At 36.9% G+C, this 17815-nt stretch overlaps 1 protein-coding gene across 4 annotated transcripts in view; it reads right to left on the bottom strand.

Annotated features, from left to right (window-relative positions):
- chrm3a (cholinergic receptor, muscarinic 3a) overlaps positions 1-17815 on the bottom strand; it is a 97865-nt gene that overhangs the window by 62229 nt on the left and 17821 nt on the right. For 2 of the 4 annotated variants that reach the window (XM_028469531.1, XM_028469533.1), the window contains one exon: positions 5651-5765. The exons of 1 other annotated variant lie outside the window; for it this stretch is intronic. The gene's annotated coding sequence lies outside the window, so the exon portion shown is untranslated. Of the gene's footprint in view, positions 1-3405; positions 3524-5650; positions 5766-17815 lie in introns of all 4 variants that reach the window. One more of the 4 variants, XM_028469532.1, reaches the window with a different exon arrangement.

Raw genomic sequence — 17815 nt, 5'->3', positions numbered from 1 at the left:
ATGAAGGTGTGGTAATAAACCATAATCAGTTGATGCTAAAGGGTTTGAAGTGTACACCTCTCCCAGCAGCCTGTGGGCCTACTATTGATATATTTTTAATGCTAAAATCTGAGCCTATCATGAGAGTGAAGGGCTTCTGATTTTCTGGGAACACCCCAGTGGTTCCCAACCTTTTTTTGATCGTGACCCCATTTTGATATTACAACATTTTCTTCTTTTTTTCTAGAATTCGTTTTTGATGATGTCTGTTAAACTGTGTTACAAAGTAGCCAGGAATAGTGACAGGTTGCACTATTTTATCTGAACTAGATTTATATTTGAGAAAGTGAAAGTATAGCTTAAAGGTCCCATGTCAAGCTATTTTTCAGCCATCTCCATTTGTTCTAAGAACCCCAAAAACAGTATTTGAGGTTTATTTTCCCAAACTCGCCTGTTTTCCAGAGTTTTAGCCTCTGAAAAGTCACTTTCTGAGCAACTCTACACAAACAGGCTGATTTGTGGCCTACTTATTCATATGCATGAGTGGGCGTGTCTATAGACAGGACACTGAATCCCTCCTCCTCGCACGGTGACGTAGGGCCAGAGGACGACCCGCCCTCATCCCACCCACTCCGTAGCCGAGCTCATTCTGCCTTATAAACACAAGACAGAGTGTGGGGGCGGGGCGTTCATCGTAACATACATAGACTATAGAACATGCATACATAGCACTGCGCGAAGGTCGCTGACATGCTTACCTTCGTGGGCATGTATGTTTGAGTAGTATCCAGCTGCAGCCCCGGAGCGAGAGCCCCTGGCTGGGCGGAAATGACGTACAATACTTACCTTCCTTTTTTACTAACCCTAAACCTAACCGCACCCACCTCCACTTCCTGGCTAAATTCGAGGTTTGTCACATTGTCAGAGGAAAGTGTTTTGATAAGATGACATTTTAAATCCCGCCCTATATCAATGTATAATGTTCTCATTCCCCTTCGACTGTTCACAAAAATTAAACTTTCCTTTTGAAAATAGCATATTGTAAACTAAACCTAGCAATTCAATTATATGTGATTTCCAATAGAACCATTTTAAAAACAGTAAACAAACATGGAGCTCATATCGGATTTTATCGGACTGCATCTAAAATCACCGATATAAGCCCTCTGATAAAATTTTCCGCTCCAGCACTTCTATCTATAGGTATCTGTGGTTCACATTCCAACAAAGTAACCTACTGTTGGTGACTATTGTTCTCTGTTTGAGTAACATCACTTGATCAAGACTTTTCTAACATTCCACACTACAAAATAAGTAATAAAAGTATGTATGATTCGTGTTGATATTGTATCGGATCAATATCGGTGTCTGCCGATACGCAAGGCTGCAATATCGGTATCATATCGGCAGTGAAAAAGTTGTATCGGGACATCCCTAGAGCTCATAAATCTAAAAAAAACATTTTATTTCATCACTATCATGTATCATACACTTGTTGAGCAGCAAATTGCTAATTGAGAGGAAAGGAAACATTCTGGTATGGTTTGTTGATACATGAATTAAAGTGCTAAAACAGGAGCTTAACATTTGTGATCTTCCGCTGCAACAGTGACACTGTTACATAACAGAGATATTAAAAGGAAAATAGACTTAAAACTACAAGACATGTCTGTCAAAGCACAGTGTAAGAATCTTCTCGTATATGAGTCATCTTCACTATCTTTTCAACTGAAATACATCATTAGAAAAAACTTTAATAAGGCAAACCTCAACACGCTGACGGAAGTGCTCGGATGTAAAGATAATTATTACATTCTATTAATAATATCAATAAATATGATACCGAGCTTTACTAGTGACCTACGCAACCTTACACGACGTCTTTTCTATTGATATCCTCTGGCTTTACAGTGTGGAAACACATTTCAAATGACCTTACTTCAGTCACAAATTATAGGGTCAAAAAGATGTCAACCTAATTCAACAATTGCAAGTAACTGTCTAAAGTGTGATGCATTCCTTTTGAAACAATAGCAAGTGTCCTGTGACAGAGGTTATGAGATGTAATAAATATTGGAAATGGCTACAGACACTGTGGTTTTCACCGAGCCAAGCACGTCTGTATCTCCTCACTAAGATGGCTGCTCGATGACTGAAGAACTCAACAAATTCAAAAACAAACACATAAAAAATATATTTATGTCACAGGAGGAAAGTTGGAGACACACGTCTGGCAATTGTCTCCACCAGGTTTGAGACTTTGTGTTCTGGCAACTGAATAGGGAACGATCATAAAAATAAAAAAAAACAGGGATTTTTGTGATGGCAGAGGACGATAAACATGGAAGGAAGCATCACTGAAAATTATCCAGGGATAAGGTTTGAAACTTTGGATAATGAAGTATTCAAGTTCTTATCAGATTTTGAGCAATATTGGAAGAAACGTGGAAGGAATGATTGACAAAATAGCAAAGAGCCTAAAATTACATTATAAACATGGTTTTCAAGGATTATTGTAAAAAATGACAGAAAATAACCCAACAATTCTTACTCCAAAATGTGTCGAAACATTAAAAGCTTAAAACAGATCAAATATTTGGAAGGAAAAACGTGCAATTCAGTAAAATGTATGTATGTAAAGATGAATGACGTCAATTATGGTCAACTCCAAGGGAATACATGAAAAAAGAAAGACCCTAGAAAGAGGTATGTCTTTATGTCTTAAAGGGAAATCAGGTACAGAATATTCCCAAAATGAAAATCATATTAAAGCACAAACAAAAAATAATTACTAAAAATTCCCATGTAGTCTTTTTAGATTTTGAAAATATCGGAAGAAATGTGAAAGGAATGGATGATAAAATAGAAAAGAGCCTAAAACTAGATTACAAACATGGTTTCCAAAGACTATTAAAAAAACAACAACCACTACAAACTAGAGCAACAATTCTCACAACAAAATGTGCTGAAACATAAAAACCCATAAAAAATCTATAAACGAAGAAATCTGAGTTGTAGATCAAATATTTGGAAGGGAAAATGTGCAATTACAGTAAAATGCTTTTTAAACTCTTAGCGGGTACATGAATAAAGTAATTTTAGGCCAACTCCAAGTGAAAAAAGAAAGAAGTAATGACACATTTCCAAAAGAAAACCGTATTAAAGCAGAAATCAAGTACAAATCATATTTTTATAGTTTGATAACTGTACTTTGTCTCTAAATTACCATGAGTATATCCGGAGTTTTTCCGAGAGGACGTCTCGATGTCCCGCCCTCAACAGCTTCACTTCCTCCCACTGCCTCTACCAATCTACCAGAAGCCACGCCTCTACTTTTCTGCACGCGCATCGCGGAACAGAATAAGGTTGCATCGGGTTGCATTGATATATGTCTATGGGTCAGGTAAGAGCCAAAATCATATTTACCTGTTTGCTGTTGTGACACACGACCTTGTTTCCACATTCGTTTTGATTGACAGTCTCAAAAACAGGAAGTTGAAGCCTATTGGCTTGGCTCAGCAATCATTTCCATTTGTATAGGGGTCTATAGGATGAAGGAGGGACTTATACATTAATGTATATGAATGACCACCGGCAGTAGACCATAGTAAAAGACTATATTTTTATGAATTTAAAAAAAATCATACATAAATACAGATTTCTCAGAAACACCGTATATCAGCTTTAATGTTCCTTAAATGGTCAAATAATATCGTTGCTCCATATGATATGCCACACGGTTACACTGTTGTGTAATGTATGCCAAATTTCTACATAAGAAATGATCTTGTCCACAGGCAAGAGGACATGAAAAGTGTAAATTGTTACAAAATAAATAATGGAAGGACACAATGGTTGTTAGTGTTATGATGAGCACCTTAGCTAACACATGCCATAATAGAAATGGCTTGTTATAGCCAGAAGGGTAATTGTCCATAGCTGCGGTCAAACTGCACCTTAGCATGTTTCATTATTATAGTGAACACTCCAAAATGTGAGCGTCGTGTATCGACTGACACATGCAAACCCACCGAACCCCAAACAAAGTCTTTCCTTTTCTGACAAACAAGCTTTTCCTCGGCCTGTTCATGAATTTTTCAGTGCTGCTTGATTTAAATGTGTTTTTTTTTCCCACTTACGAAGATTGTATTGATTATAGCCTTAGGTCCACACACCAAACCAATGTAAGCCTGACAAACGAGATCAAACATGGAACCTGTGAACACAAAGATGAACCCCTTCAGTTGTGTATCAAACAGATTTCTGCGTTGCAAAGGACTTGCCCGTCACCATCTTTTTGGACACCACGGCAACATCTCAAGGGCTCTTATTTTTAATCCAAACATTCGCTTCAATCTAACCACACACTGTGTTTCCCAGGCTCTCTTCTCCGTGTCACTAATCTCATGACACAACAACAACCCTCAGGATTATTATTACAAACTCAAGTAGTGGTTAGTGTTGTTGTTAGTATTGTATAGTTGTTTTTAAACTGATATTACATACCAGTAATGTGGCTGTTTATTTTTTTCTGTCACAGGTAATCACTTACATTAGAGGATAGCTACCCTACATGGACTTCGACAAGCCTACGTCAGGAACAAATTGCCGGGAATGTGCATTCAAATTAGGTTCTAATAAAATCTCGCATAAACATGGAATTTTTAAAGGCCTTTTGAGATCTGAAAATGTTAAAATACAAAATATTAAACATATAAAAAAGAAGCAAGGAACAAGAATTCAGAGAGACCAGTTATTCTCTTTGTCAGATATTGGCAGTTATCTGGATCTTGAAAGAAATGTATTTCATATCCCCATTAATAATGATACAGTAGCTCCAAATGAATGGACATCTGGATTTTTATTTTTTTAAAGAATTGCGAGAAAATTGGTAATCCAGAGCTTAGGTGGATGAAACACTGAAGTAACTGAGGAACAATTCATACAAAACTGAGTCAAATATCATGAATATTTTTTTGTCAATGATGAGAGAAAGTGTTTTTCATATTATATATTATAGTATATTAAAAATGTTTTATATTGGTTTATATTTATATAGTATATTGATCTGGATCCCCTCCAAAATGTAATGGAATCTTCCATGGCATAAGGTCTATCTTTGGTTACTAATTTGCCAAAATCCATGAAGTGCCTTTGACGCAATCTTGCTAACAGACTACCAAAAAAATTAAAAATAAAGACAAAAAAAAAACATATATAAAATATAAATATAAAATATAAAAACATTACCTCCTTGGCAGAAAGACAAAGAAAAGAAAAATAATAAACCTTTTTCTATGTGTTTGTTTGTATGGTTTTTATGGACCCTGAGTTTGAAATAAAGCTATTTATCTACTGTATATAATACAATTAATTTTGCTACTAGGCATTTGTTAGAAAATCCAAACTGAAGAAAACCAATATAACAAACTATCCTAAATAGTTTCAGCGTTATAACTTTTTTTACACTGGATCAACGCATCTTATATTCAAGTCAAAAGTGGTTTAACTGAGTTCTGACATTTCACAAAAATCTGTTATTACAAAATAACAATAACATCGAACAAATTAACAATTGTAATGAAATTCTAAATCAGTGGTAATTCTATAACTTTTGTTAGACTGCAGACTTCCACGTTTAGATGTCATGGAGCTATAAGTCATAACTCACCATAAGGGTGGGGGAGTAGCAGTGTCTGGAGGTCACCTTTCAGTGGAGGGCCTGGTGGTGTCCCTGCTGTCTACCAGGAGTATGTGATTATCCTCCTCCGGCCGTTTCATGGCGTCTGGGAGGCAGACAGGGGAGCAAAAGGGCAGAAGGAGAAGAAAGGATAGAATGTGTTAAAAAGGATTTGCCCAAATTAGGAAGTGGAATACCTATAGCACACTGGCTTTTTCAATGCTCTGAAATTGAGGTCAAGCTTGAACAGATGGGAAAGCCAATAGCAGTAAGTCACTTCAGCTTTCCTATGCCAAAAAGGCAGGTTTCTTTAATCATAAAGAATTACACAATTTGTCTCTCGGTGATGTCAGGAATCCATACCCATCATCTAAATGGTCTATTTCTAAGTAACTCATTGGTAAATAGCTGCTCTAAGTGATAGAGCGTTAATCATCCTTTATGCACTGTTTGGATCATGGATCTACTCTGGTTATGTAGCTCCCATTGGATAATATCTGTCAAAGGGAAGAATGGCATGTCTTCATGTCCATTGAAGTGTTCATGCCTTATATAGTCTTAGTCTAGTAAAGTACACTGTTGCTTAGTGTAGCTGAATCTAGCTGCAGGCTAAGGAATCAAACCCTCTGAAGGCTCGTTAAAACAGTCTTGGAGTCTAAAGAGACAAATATCAAATGTACTACAAAAGAATGAACCGACCATTAAAAATAATCAGGAGTAACGGAACACTTCCAAGACTGTAAAATACGTTTATTAAAAACGGAAGTCGGGGCTGGCTCCAATGAATAAACGAAGCTAGGGTAACAGAGTGGAAGATTGTCGAAACATAGTAATTACATTCACACACTTCACAAACGCCTCCACAATTGTGTGACAAATGAGCACGTGAGTCTACACTTGTTGTCACAAATGTATAAATTATGCTATAAAGGTCAATGGAAAGAATAATGTATTTTACTATTTTGCATATATGGGATGCTCTGAAAGCAGGATATTAATGAGCTCCAGGGAGTCTATCATTGAAAACATACTTAATCAAAAAAAAAAAAAAAAAAAAGAAAATGACCATATTTAAGGTTTTTATTTAGAAACAAGCTACCAAGATGGAGCTCTTCATCCTAATGCTGCTGGCCTTGTTTAACCTCTCTGCTCCACAGTTTTAGCTGGGCTGGAGGGGCTTCCTCAAGTGAGTCGTAAAAATGACTGCTCAAGGCAATCACTATTGTAAGGTTTCCCCAAGCTTCTTAAACAGGAAATATTTCAGCTGCAGTTTGCAGTGAATACCAACAAAACGACATGCCTTTTCCTACAATTTGAATCTGGTAATCACCCTAAAAGACAGGGCAGTACTCTTTTCTAACAAGTTAAAAGCAAAAAAAAACTGTCTTTCAGCAAACATAACCTCTTTTTCCAAAACAACCCACAAACAACTTGGTGACAATGCAAAAGAGAACTGAACATAGCAATACTGCAAAGAGAAATTACACACAGTACAGTGTGCTGTGCTTACTTATAAACCCATTATAATAAACACAGCTTCTCCCCAGCAGCAGGTAACACATGACCGATGCATGCACTCCATTAGTGCACAAGCATTAAGGGAAAACAGGAAGATAGCTTTTCAGCTAGGCCTTCAGTTGTTTAATTGATTGGTAGTAGCTGTAAAACTTTTGGATAAGGAAAATCATTTAGACCTATTGCATGCTGCTAACCAAGGAGAATCACTGCGTCCACCTGCAAGCAAAACAATTAGTATCACCTTTCACAGACTGTATATTATCTCCCGTGGTCAGAGAAGCAGAAGCATGTTAGACATCTCTGGTTGTAATCATTTGCTCCAATCACGTGCTTAAAAGGGCTTCGTGCAAGCCTCTGTATCTCATGCTAGTTTGATAAAGCGATAATGTGGAGGAGTGTATATTGTCTCCAGCTGTAAGAATGAAAGCAGGAATGTGTAGGAGCAAGGCAGCTGGTGCGTGCCTGTGAGAATGAAAAAAAAGACAAATATGAAGAGGGACACAGATACAGAGTCTTTCTTGGGTTTGAATATTAGTTGAAGTACAGCCAAGGTCATTCTCTTACTGATGACTTACATTGAGCCAGACTGAGCTTTTTGATTGGACACTGTCCATCTGCTCACATTGATAAGAGTGGATACTTCATGAGCAGCACTACTGCCGCCACAATTTTCCATCAGATGAAAAGAAGAGTTTTTATTTTTACACACCCCTAATCATTTTAAAGTGTTCATTAGCCAAGCGGGACTAGCCAGTTCAAATTCATTCTGTCAACCTTATGCTGCTCATTGACACAATGCTTTTGTATTGTGACTTTGACACATTAAAATGTCATTAAAACATTATTTTCTTATTATGGAAGATCAAGTTTTAGATGGGCCGAAGTTCATTAATGGAAAATCTTAGGGGGGGGGTCAGACTATGGAAAAATCTAAATTACGACATCAAATTATCAAGATCACTTACTATGTTCAAGAAGAATGTGAAAAGTATTATGCTGAAGAGATATGAGACAGAAGTGAAATGGTATTGCTGTTTCAAATGAGATGTGACAATGACTGCATTTTTCTTTTTTCAATCTGGAGGAGAAATAAATCTATTTTAATGTCTTGAATGAATGTGCAGTTTGAACCCCAACACCAGGAAAGTCTTTCAGTGGCGAGATTGAGTGTTCTCGTGTGGTTTTGCTTCATTTGATGCTTCAAAGACAAGAACTGAATATTTGAGGTGTCCTGATACGATATTGACATTGGATATTGGTCCGATATCAGCCAAAAAACGAATATTAAATTTTATCGGACTGCATTTAAAATCACCGATATAAGCTCTCTGATAAAAATTTTCCGCTCCAACACTTCTATCCATAGGTGACTGTGGTTCACACTCAAGTAACCTACTGTTGCTGACTATTGTTCTCTGTTTGAGTAACATCACACACTACAAAATAAGTCATAAAAGTATGTATGATTCATGCTGATATTGTATTGGATCAATATATGTATCGGTCGATACGCAAGGTTGCAATATCGGTATCATATCGGAAGTGAAAAGGTTGTATCGGGACATCCCTACTAAATATGTGAGAGATGTGAATGTGTATTAAAGGATGATTGTCCAGGTGTTGAATTCACTGGAAAGTGGCAGAACAGAAATTTCTTTGGTGCAAAAACATGCTGTATCATTAAAAACAACTCCCGTGGATGTGTGCATTGTTGGAGTGAGTGTTCAGTTATGTGGTGAGTGACAGTGACGAAGTGAAAGCTGGCGTGTGTGTCTTCCTAGGCCACAGATTGCTTGGTCAGAGCAGGTGTGTGCATGCATGCTGTGAATGTGTGTGCTTCTAGATCAAATGTGACAAATTCATGGCCCGGGGCCCTTCAGAGCATCCGATCGGCCCACAGGAGAAAGTGAAAATGATAGCAAAAAACATGAATCATTGTGTAAATTACCAAATAATTCAGTTGTAAATTGTTTCTTTCCCAAATCCTAGAATTTTTCTCAAATTATTCCACCAAATCTCCCCAAATTAAACAAAAATTAGTGAAAAACTAAATAAATCAAATCACTTACTGCCTCGATATTGTTGATGACTTCCATAGTTTGTTTAATTTATAACTGGAAGTATACATTTTGGCACATTGATGTTGAAATTGTTCTTGTGATCAAACTGGTCCGCGTTTGGCTCTTAAAATAAAATGAGTTTGGCACCACTGTTCTAGATGTTCCACGGCCGGCTGCTTTTGCCGCATTAACAGGCGAAATATGCCTATCCGCGCCCAAGATGTGTTGGTCATCATCAGTTGGTTATATAAATCCACTAGAGACACTTATCAGCATTAGTCTGTTGTTGTGACTTACTTAGTTGCCAGTATGGTATTTGTTTTTTCCTGTCATTGGCGTGTCGATCCACTGTATTTTTATACAGCGAGCGTTTAGATGGTTAGAGTTTAGTTTCTTCTAATGAGCCTGCCTGCCTGCCGGCACGAATTCTTCCACCCACAGGAAGGGATCGGAATGATAGACCCAGGAGAGAGCTGGAATCCCATAGCCTGAATGTCACATTTTGTGCCAGGACCCGGCCTGTACGAGGACACTCTCGTCCACATCTGCCTGTCCTTGACCTTTAATGGGTCCTGCTTGAACCTATTAAAGATAAAACCTTATCCACATTTCTGTGTGTCTGCCAGAGTCCAGCATTTGGGTCCAAGTCTGCGTGTTCCAGTGATTCGTGACAGAAATTACTGTTTTGGCTGCCAACGGTGAGACCTACGCAATATTAAGCATTGAAATGTCCTTGATAATCAGTGGTGTGTAATTATTATATTCATTATTACCAATTAGTCTGAAGCAATGTGGTTTGTACACACAAAGTATTTCGGAGAAGGAGAAAATGAAAAGGAAGACCAGACAATTTTACACTTAAAAACATTCCAAAAAACCTTTAACATTAACTGTAAAGAGCTAGAAGATAGAAATAGCAGGAATAATTAGCATTTAGAATGATAATTAGCATTGCTATTTTCCTCAGAGATAAACTTTGCCGTTGGCAATTGTACACATCAACGTTTCCAATTGATTCATTGTGGCTTCTTATTACGATATACCTCGCCAAGTTACAGACTTCTTGGTAGAAGCTAACACTCTTTGACATTTCAAGTTCAATTCATTGAAAACGCATGTTGGGAGCACCCCACGGCCGTAAAAATGAGCAGGCAGGTTAGAAGATGAATGGATGGATGGATGGATGGATGGAAGTTGGGAGCATATTTTGAGGGAAACGGCAAAACTGAGTGTGGCAGTTCAAGGTAGCCATGTCAATAGCGGATGGTTTGGGCTCACAAATCTTCTGTAAGTATTCAACTTTTATGAAATTCATGAGGAAAACTAAACAACTTTTGGGTTTGGGCACATCAATGCAATATAGGGATTCCCTGTAACCTTTCTCTCTTATTGTACTGAATGTGGAGAAACCCGTGAATTGCACAATGAGATGGGAAACAAAAGCTGCTATACACAACTCCTGCCCCCAAAACATGGGTAATAAATACTGAATGAGGAAAACATTGCTGCTTAAAGAGATGAGGGTCGTACTGTGTTTGTGCACAGATAGATTACAATGCCTTCCTGAAATTTCAAGCACTGCTCAATTAGTTGTGTATACATTAGTGTCAATATATTTTGTCTCACACTAAACAGAACCAGCATTTTTTTTGGGTCAATGAACCTCAACAATTTGACCACAGGCTAATTTCAATATTCATCAAACTTTAAAGGTCCCATGTTATGCTATTTTTCACCCATCTCCATTTGTTCTAAGAACCCCAAAAACATATTATTTGAGGTTTATTTTCCCAAACTCACCTGTTTTCCAGAGTTTTAGCCTCTGAAAAGTCAGACTTTCTGAGCAACTCTACACAAACAGGCTGATTTACGGCCTACTTATGCATATTCATGAGTGGGCGTGTCTATAGACGAAACACTGACTACCTCCTCCCTGCACGGTAACGTAGGGCCATAACGTAATGCTTCCTGCTTATTTATTTTGAACGCACAAATAAAAAAATGGATGAAAACAAAAAGGAATAATCAAATGTCAACAGAAATCACTATGAAATAATAAAAGTCAATTTCAATAGCATACATTTGATTTGTTCGAGAAGGGATAGGAAGAAGCCTATGCTTGTTAAGTCCTACCCATGTTCTTTACCACCAACAACTGCAAAATCCAATGAAACGAACTAAATTGACAAATAAATACTCCAATCGAGCTATTAAGAAAAACAAAACAAAATGCACAGGCAATCTGTGAGATACATTCGTCTTCATTATTGTACTTTTCAAAGATATACTGTATCTTTTGTGAAATGTTTTCAACTGCAGCTAGACGTTGCCCATGTAGGTGAAAGAATGAGTTGTTTAGGAGTGATACAAATAAAAACAGCTATGAAGCCCCCGAGGCTAAAAACGATTTGAAAAGGGAGACAGAGTGAAAGTACCAAATAAAAACTCCAGGAATTGTTGGGTATTAGGTGAAGATAAATAAAATCTTTCTCAACTATCATAACTCTCTGCCACCTAAAAAAGCAAAACATCTTTGACTATCATCTCAAATCAAACAACTTTTTCTTCTCTGAAAAAAAAAAGAAAAAAAGATACAACAACCACCAGAAGACTTGATTTTTTTTACTGTTATTGGCCCTGTAAATGCTACGTATTCCTGTGTGGCTTATCTGAGAAAAAGGAAAAAACAAACAGAGCTCTTGAAAGTTTGCCAAAAGCAAAGGATTCTTACTGTTCCACACTTGTTAAAAGTCATCTCTCAAAAGACTTTTTTCAGAGACAAACCATCTTCACAGGGACAGGCAATTTTCGGACTTTTTGTTTTCAGATACATCATCATTGATAGCAGTGAGGATATAGAAAGCCTTCTATTAAAGTCTGCACAAATCCTTACACAAGATGTGGCACGACAAAATGATCTCTATAAACTTCTTGAATTGATTGATTATTTGTAATGACACCTCTGGTTCTCGATGATATAGAGTTTTGTTTTGGTTTTTACTTTATTTTTTTACCCTCTAACTAGTTCATTAATATTTCAGTGTTCATAACGTAGCTTTTGAGCACTTAAAGGAGACAAAGAAATGTGACAACAAAGGACATTCCATGAGGACATGAAGTTAAAAGCGCAGTTGGCTTTAAATCCATTCTTCCTTTGTTTTTATCTGTTCAAATTTTGTTTTTTTAATTTCCTGCACATAAGAACCTCAGCTGGATAATGTGAGACCTTTATGTGTCACGTTTCCATGTTCTCCTCTTGCTCCGATGGTGTTTTACGCTCAGTACTACAGCTTCTTCTAACAGTTTAAAAGCATGTGTTGTTGGGTTAATTGGAGTCTCCAAATTACCCTTAGGAGTGTGTTCAGCATATGAAATCAAATAACACATAACTTCCTATTTTACACACACGCACACACGAACGCGCACACTGGTTTGTTTATCTAGCTGACTTCAATCAGCTGAGGTCAAAGGATTACAATCTGTCTTGTCGAGGCCGATGTGAAAGCTTCTTATAAATCTCTACTACACACTGTATGAGTCTAGAGCAGCACACTGAAAATACCACTTTGCTCAAATCACTTCATTCCTAAAGGAGGAAAGCAGATATGTAGAGAGAAAGGTACTCATCAAAAATCAAAGTGCACCGCTCCGACCACACGGGAGATTCAGCTGTTCTTAAGCTCTGTATGGTATTACTTAGAGAGCAATGATAAGAAATAATATAGTTGTGTGTCTTCAATGTGAAGTACCTTGAACTTGAAGTCCTTTTCCAACAGGATATTAAATGCCATTGCTGAAATTTGGCCATCAACAGCCCATCGGTGATAATGACGGGCCTGAATTAAGCAAATTACAGTCAAACATGTTCACATAAAAGTGTTTTAAAATAAACAGGCTGTTCAAAAAGTTGCAAGGTGCATAAATCATTAGGGAAAGTGGAAGACGTGTGTTGGTTGTAAATAGTTAAGTGTGAATTAAAAATCCATGCACAGTCTCCAGATCATTAACCCTTCACAGTCGTGCTGACCTCAGATGTTCTTTTGATCTCATCATGGTGAGCGTAAAAAATGAAAATGTGCGACTATAATAGGCCCGTCTTCGATGCTGAAATGTAAAATGTCTTAAATCTCTCGTTGAACATTTGAGGCTAGCTGTCCAAAACTTAATCAGAGGTTTTATCAATGACAGTCGACAAACATGGAAAAGGTTAGAAAAGCACAAGGGGGTGCAGCCATTTCCAGCATTGATTCCAGTGCAGTATTTACATTAGGTTTCACCTGATTTCTGTATTTAGGTTTTTATAGTGCTTTTGATGTATTTATTCATTACTACGGAAAACACAATAATGTGTGTTGGTGAGTCTGAAGCTGTTATTATGAGCTTTTGTTGTGCAATTAAATATTTAGTGTTATTTCTGATCTTTTGAGAGAGCTTACAGTTAGAATTCACTGTGGTTTAAAATAATGAATCATATACCTCATCCTCAGGAAAGAAGTCATTGTACCAATATGGTTACAATGTTATTACTGTCTATAGAAAAATATAAAAATTGCCCTTATTCTTTTTGTGGCTTTAAAAATGTACGTTAATTGAGGAATATAATCATTAATATGTTTTCTGTTTAATTTCCAAACTATAGTTAGTCAAAAGTTTGTTCGAGCACGTAACTTTGACAGTTTTCCACAATATTTTTAACTCACAACAGATAAAATAGGAATCAAAGTATTCTTTTAAATAATGCAAATTCATGTCTGAATTAATTAATACTGAAAACATCATGAATAGAGAAATGGGAACAACTGAACTGCTGTCATACTATACCACTTGGCTCTATAATATCATTTTTTAAAAAGTCAATTGTTTTGGTGAGTCTTTGCAGATTGTCCTTAATGTTTTGAGTGCAAGCCACCAAACAAGCAATGACATCAAAATGCAACAATGAAACAAAACACAGCCCTAAAAGTCTGTTTGGCCAACATTTGGGCTGAGTTTCTGATTAGAGGACATCAAAACCCATGCCCTCCAACAGAACAACTCTGGATCCAGCAAAACCTTGAATAAATGAAAAACAGTGTGTGTTCCATATACTAAGATTATTCAGATTAGCTAAATTGTCCAAATAGAGCTGATTTATTAATGTATCAAGTTAGTCATCTACTGTGGACACGAGTGTCAAATTCATGGCCCGGGGGCCAAATCCGCCTCTTTAGAGCAGTGGTTCCCAAACCGTGTGCCGCGGTACACTGTCGTGCCGTGATTTTTCGATTTTGACAACCATACATTATTGCATTATACAACTACACAAAAATAAGTTGTTTTTTTTATTTGTATGCACTCATTTGATAATACAGAGGCAAACTTTATACCATTTGTTAATATGAGTAATATAGTTGTCGTTGTCAAATTTTATTTGGGATTAGTGAATAATTATGCACATTTACAGATTGTACATGATATGAGTGGTAACATGTGTTATAAAGGCTATTTTGCACAATAGGTGTGCCTTCAGATTTTTACTTGTCCTTCTTGGAAACCGCTGCTTGAAAATGACAGAAAACATGAATTATTGGGTAATTATTGGTCTGCTGGGGAGCGGGCAGCACTGATCGGGACAGGAGGAGACTGAACAAGCTGGTCAGGAGGACCAGTGATGTCCTGGGCTGCTCCCTGGACTCACTGGAGGAGGTAGGTGAGAGGAGGATGGTAGCAAAGCTGACATCCATCATGGACAACACCTCTCACCCACTGCATCAGCCTGTGGAGGGTCTGAGCAGCTCCTTCAGTGGCAGACTGAAACACCCACAGTGTAGGACTGAGCGCTACCACAGATCATTCATTCCCACCGCTGTACGACTGTACAATAAAACAGTCTGAGGCATTGTGCCATCTGTATATATATATATATATATATATATATATATATATATATATATATATATATATATATATATATATATATATATATATCTCCTTGCCCCCACCTGTTAATATGTATATATCTGTTTCCTTTATTCACGCCTGTATAGATCTGTATCCTCTATTCTTTTTAGAATATTTTCTCTATCTATATTTCTATTTATGTATAGCTTCCATCATTGTGTTGTTTACTTCATTTTATCTTTATTGCACAATTGTTTGGGTGTCTTATGGGTTTTTCTGTGTCACCTTCAGTTGTCTTATAATAAGCTGTCATGTCAGGAAATTTCCCCACTGCGGGATGAATAAAGAATATCTACTCTACTCTAAATTACCAAAGAATCTAGGTGTAGATATCTCAAATTCACCAACTCCACAATAGTTTAAGTTTTTGTATATGTTTATATCACATGAATGCAGTCATTTTTATTCGTAAATTGTGGAAAGAACTCTCAATTTTTGCTATTTCTCACAAACAATTCAAAACAAATTCCTCTAAATTTCACAAAAATTGGTAACAAAATCAAGAAATTTTGAAGTGAATCGAACTGATATTAAAAACTAGGGCACAATAATGTTAAAGTTGTTCTTTTTTCCTCCACCTAAAAACTGCAGTCCATAATTAGCCTCTGAACTAAAATTAGTTTGACACCCCTGGTCTAGCACATGCACGTCCCCATGTATCAAACAGTAGTTTATGTTTCCAACAAAAGATCCAAACCAGGCCTAATTAATAAGCTTTAATCTCTAGAAAGACCAAAAAGAGGCATGAGTGAAAACATTGGAATCCCAAAGGCTCGAAGCTCTTAGTAGTGTTTCAACTGAGCCAGAAATGTGTGGGCTGTTAATTCCCTCACAAGTATACTGATTCTCAGAAACAGGAGAGGGAGCATCAGGTAGAAGATGGCAACACAAACAGGAGGAATATGTTGTTACATTTTTCTACATCCATTTACTGTGTACAGGCACAGGACAGGACGACCCCGCTGCATTCTTTAATGACACGAAGAAGATGCACTGCACCGTAGGTGAGAAGGGAGGAAAAAGGACAGCCAAGGATATTCAGAGAAGAGGAATCAGGGGGGATTTATCTGGCATTTTAAGACATTGGTTATTGGAAATTTTAGGCCAGTTCTGTGTGAGTTCTGTGTTAAGAACACCACACTAATGATTGTTTCATGAAGGCATCGACGTCATTGTCCTACAGTAACGCACACACAAACTAACACTAACATATCTCCGACAAACAAACTAACAGATGAAGGCAAAGCTGTTTCTCACACATCAGACGGAGACACTGTATTACAAAAATATTTTTGGGTCTAATTAAACATGCATAAAGCTGAGATGTGTTTATATTTTTAAGGAATCACTTCAGAGAGGCGTAGTGTATACATATGATATTAAAAGAAGATTGCCTTTAGAAACCATGGGAACAACACATTTGACTTCTTTTAGTCATTTATTTGACTTTACATGCGATATTTGTCCAGTTTGACCTTTTAATCCTGTTCAAACAGAAAGTCATAAACAGTACGGGGCAAACTCTGGATCCTTCCTGTAATGAAATATTGGAAAAAATTTGCAATATATGCAAAGCCATTTTGAGTTTTTTGAAGTACCAACACTAATTAAAATGTCAAATCTTCAGTAATTGTGAAAAGGCCAACATTTAATTTAATGTTGTGAACTAATCCTTTTTCAGAAAAAAATGTGTCAAAGTTATAGTGTAACTAAGTAAATTCATAGTTGAAACAAACTACAGCACAAAAAACTTCATTAATATGATATGAGTACTGATATATTTATTACAACATGCTTCATCAGATGTGGTACAAGTCCACAAAAAATTCCAAATTGCTTAGGAATTACAATTAGTTAGCCAATACTGATAGGTATTGTTTTAAAAACTGACACTGAAGAGCAAATTATAGATATAATATTAGAGCTAATAATAATAATGCTAATACACACAAACTAAAAGCAGACTTAATGATCAGAGACATTGTTTTGAGGATTTTTTTTCTAGACTCCCTCAATCAGAGAAGCACAATGTTGGATTTTTGATATCCGATATGCTCATATCGCCCAATACCAATAACGTGCCGATAATATTATGCATCGCTAGCGTCAATGCATGTGTCTGTGTTTGTTTGTGTGTAATGACTGCTTCAGTGTGTCTTCACACTGACTTTCTTCCTCCGTCAGCTAAGAGTAGTTCCACCTTCATTGATTGTAGAAAACATGACTATGGATGAGCATTTTAGTAAATTTGACTTTAGCGCCATTTTGCCAAGTTAAAAGCTAAGCTTGAGCAAAGTCATAAAATTTAAAACAAATATTAGTTTTAGCAACATTAGTGGATGTCTTACCTAAAATAGTCATCTCTTTGCTTAACACATTGTTTGCTTGACATCGAGTTTGACAGTTTCAATGGAGTCTGTTCTTTCGTGGACGACATCTCAATGATTGGAATTATGGTAGCAGGCATGCTGCTGATTGGAGCTGGCAGCTTTCTGACCTATCACTAAGTCTGTAATACATTGGCAACTGTGTTGGGAAAGATGCCAGTGATTCCTGAAGGATGGGGCAGGGCTCTCAACACTCCGACTCATGTGATGAATGAACTCAAAAGCAAGCAGGAGCTGCTTTTGGATTGTTT

The sequence above is a fragment of the Gouania willdenowi genome, chromosome 15 (genome assembly GCF_900634775.1).
Source record: "Gouania willdenowi chromosome 15, fGouWil2.1, whole genome shotgun sequence".
In the NCBI taxonomy this organism is placed as follows: Eukaryota; Metazoa; Chordata; class Actinopteri; order Blenniiformes; family Gobiesocidae; genus Gouania; species Gouania willdenowi.
Note: the sequence above shows the minus strand (reverse complement) of the source record. Positions and strands in the feature narration are given on the sequence as shown.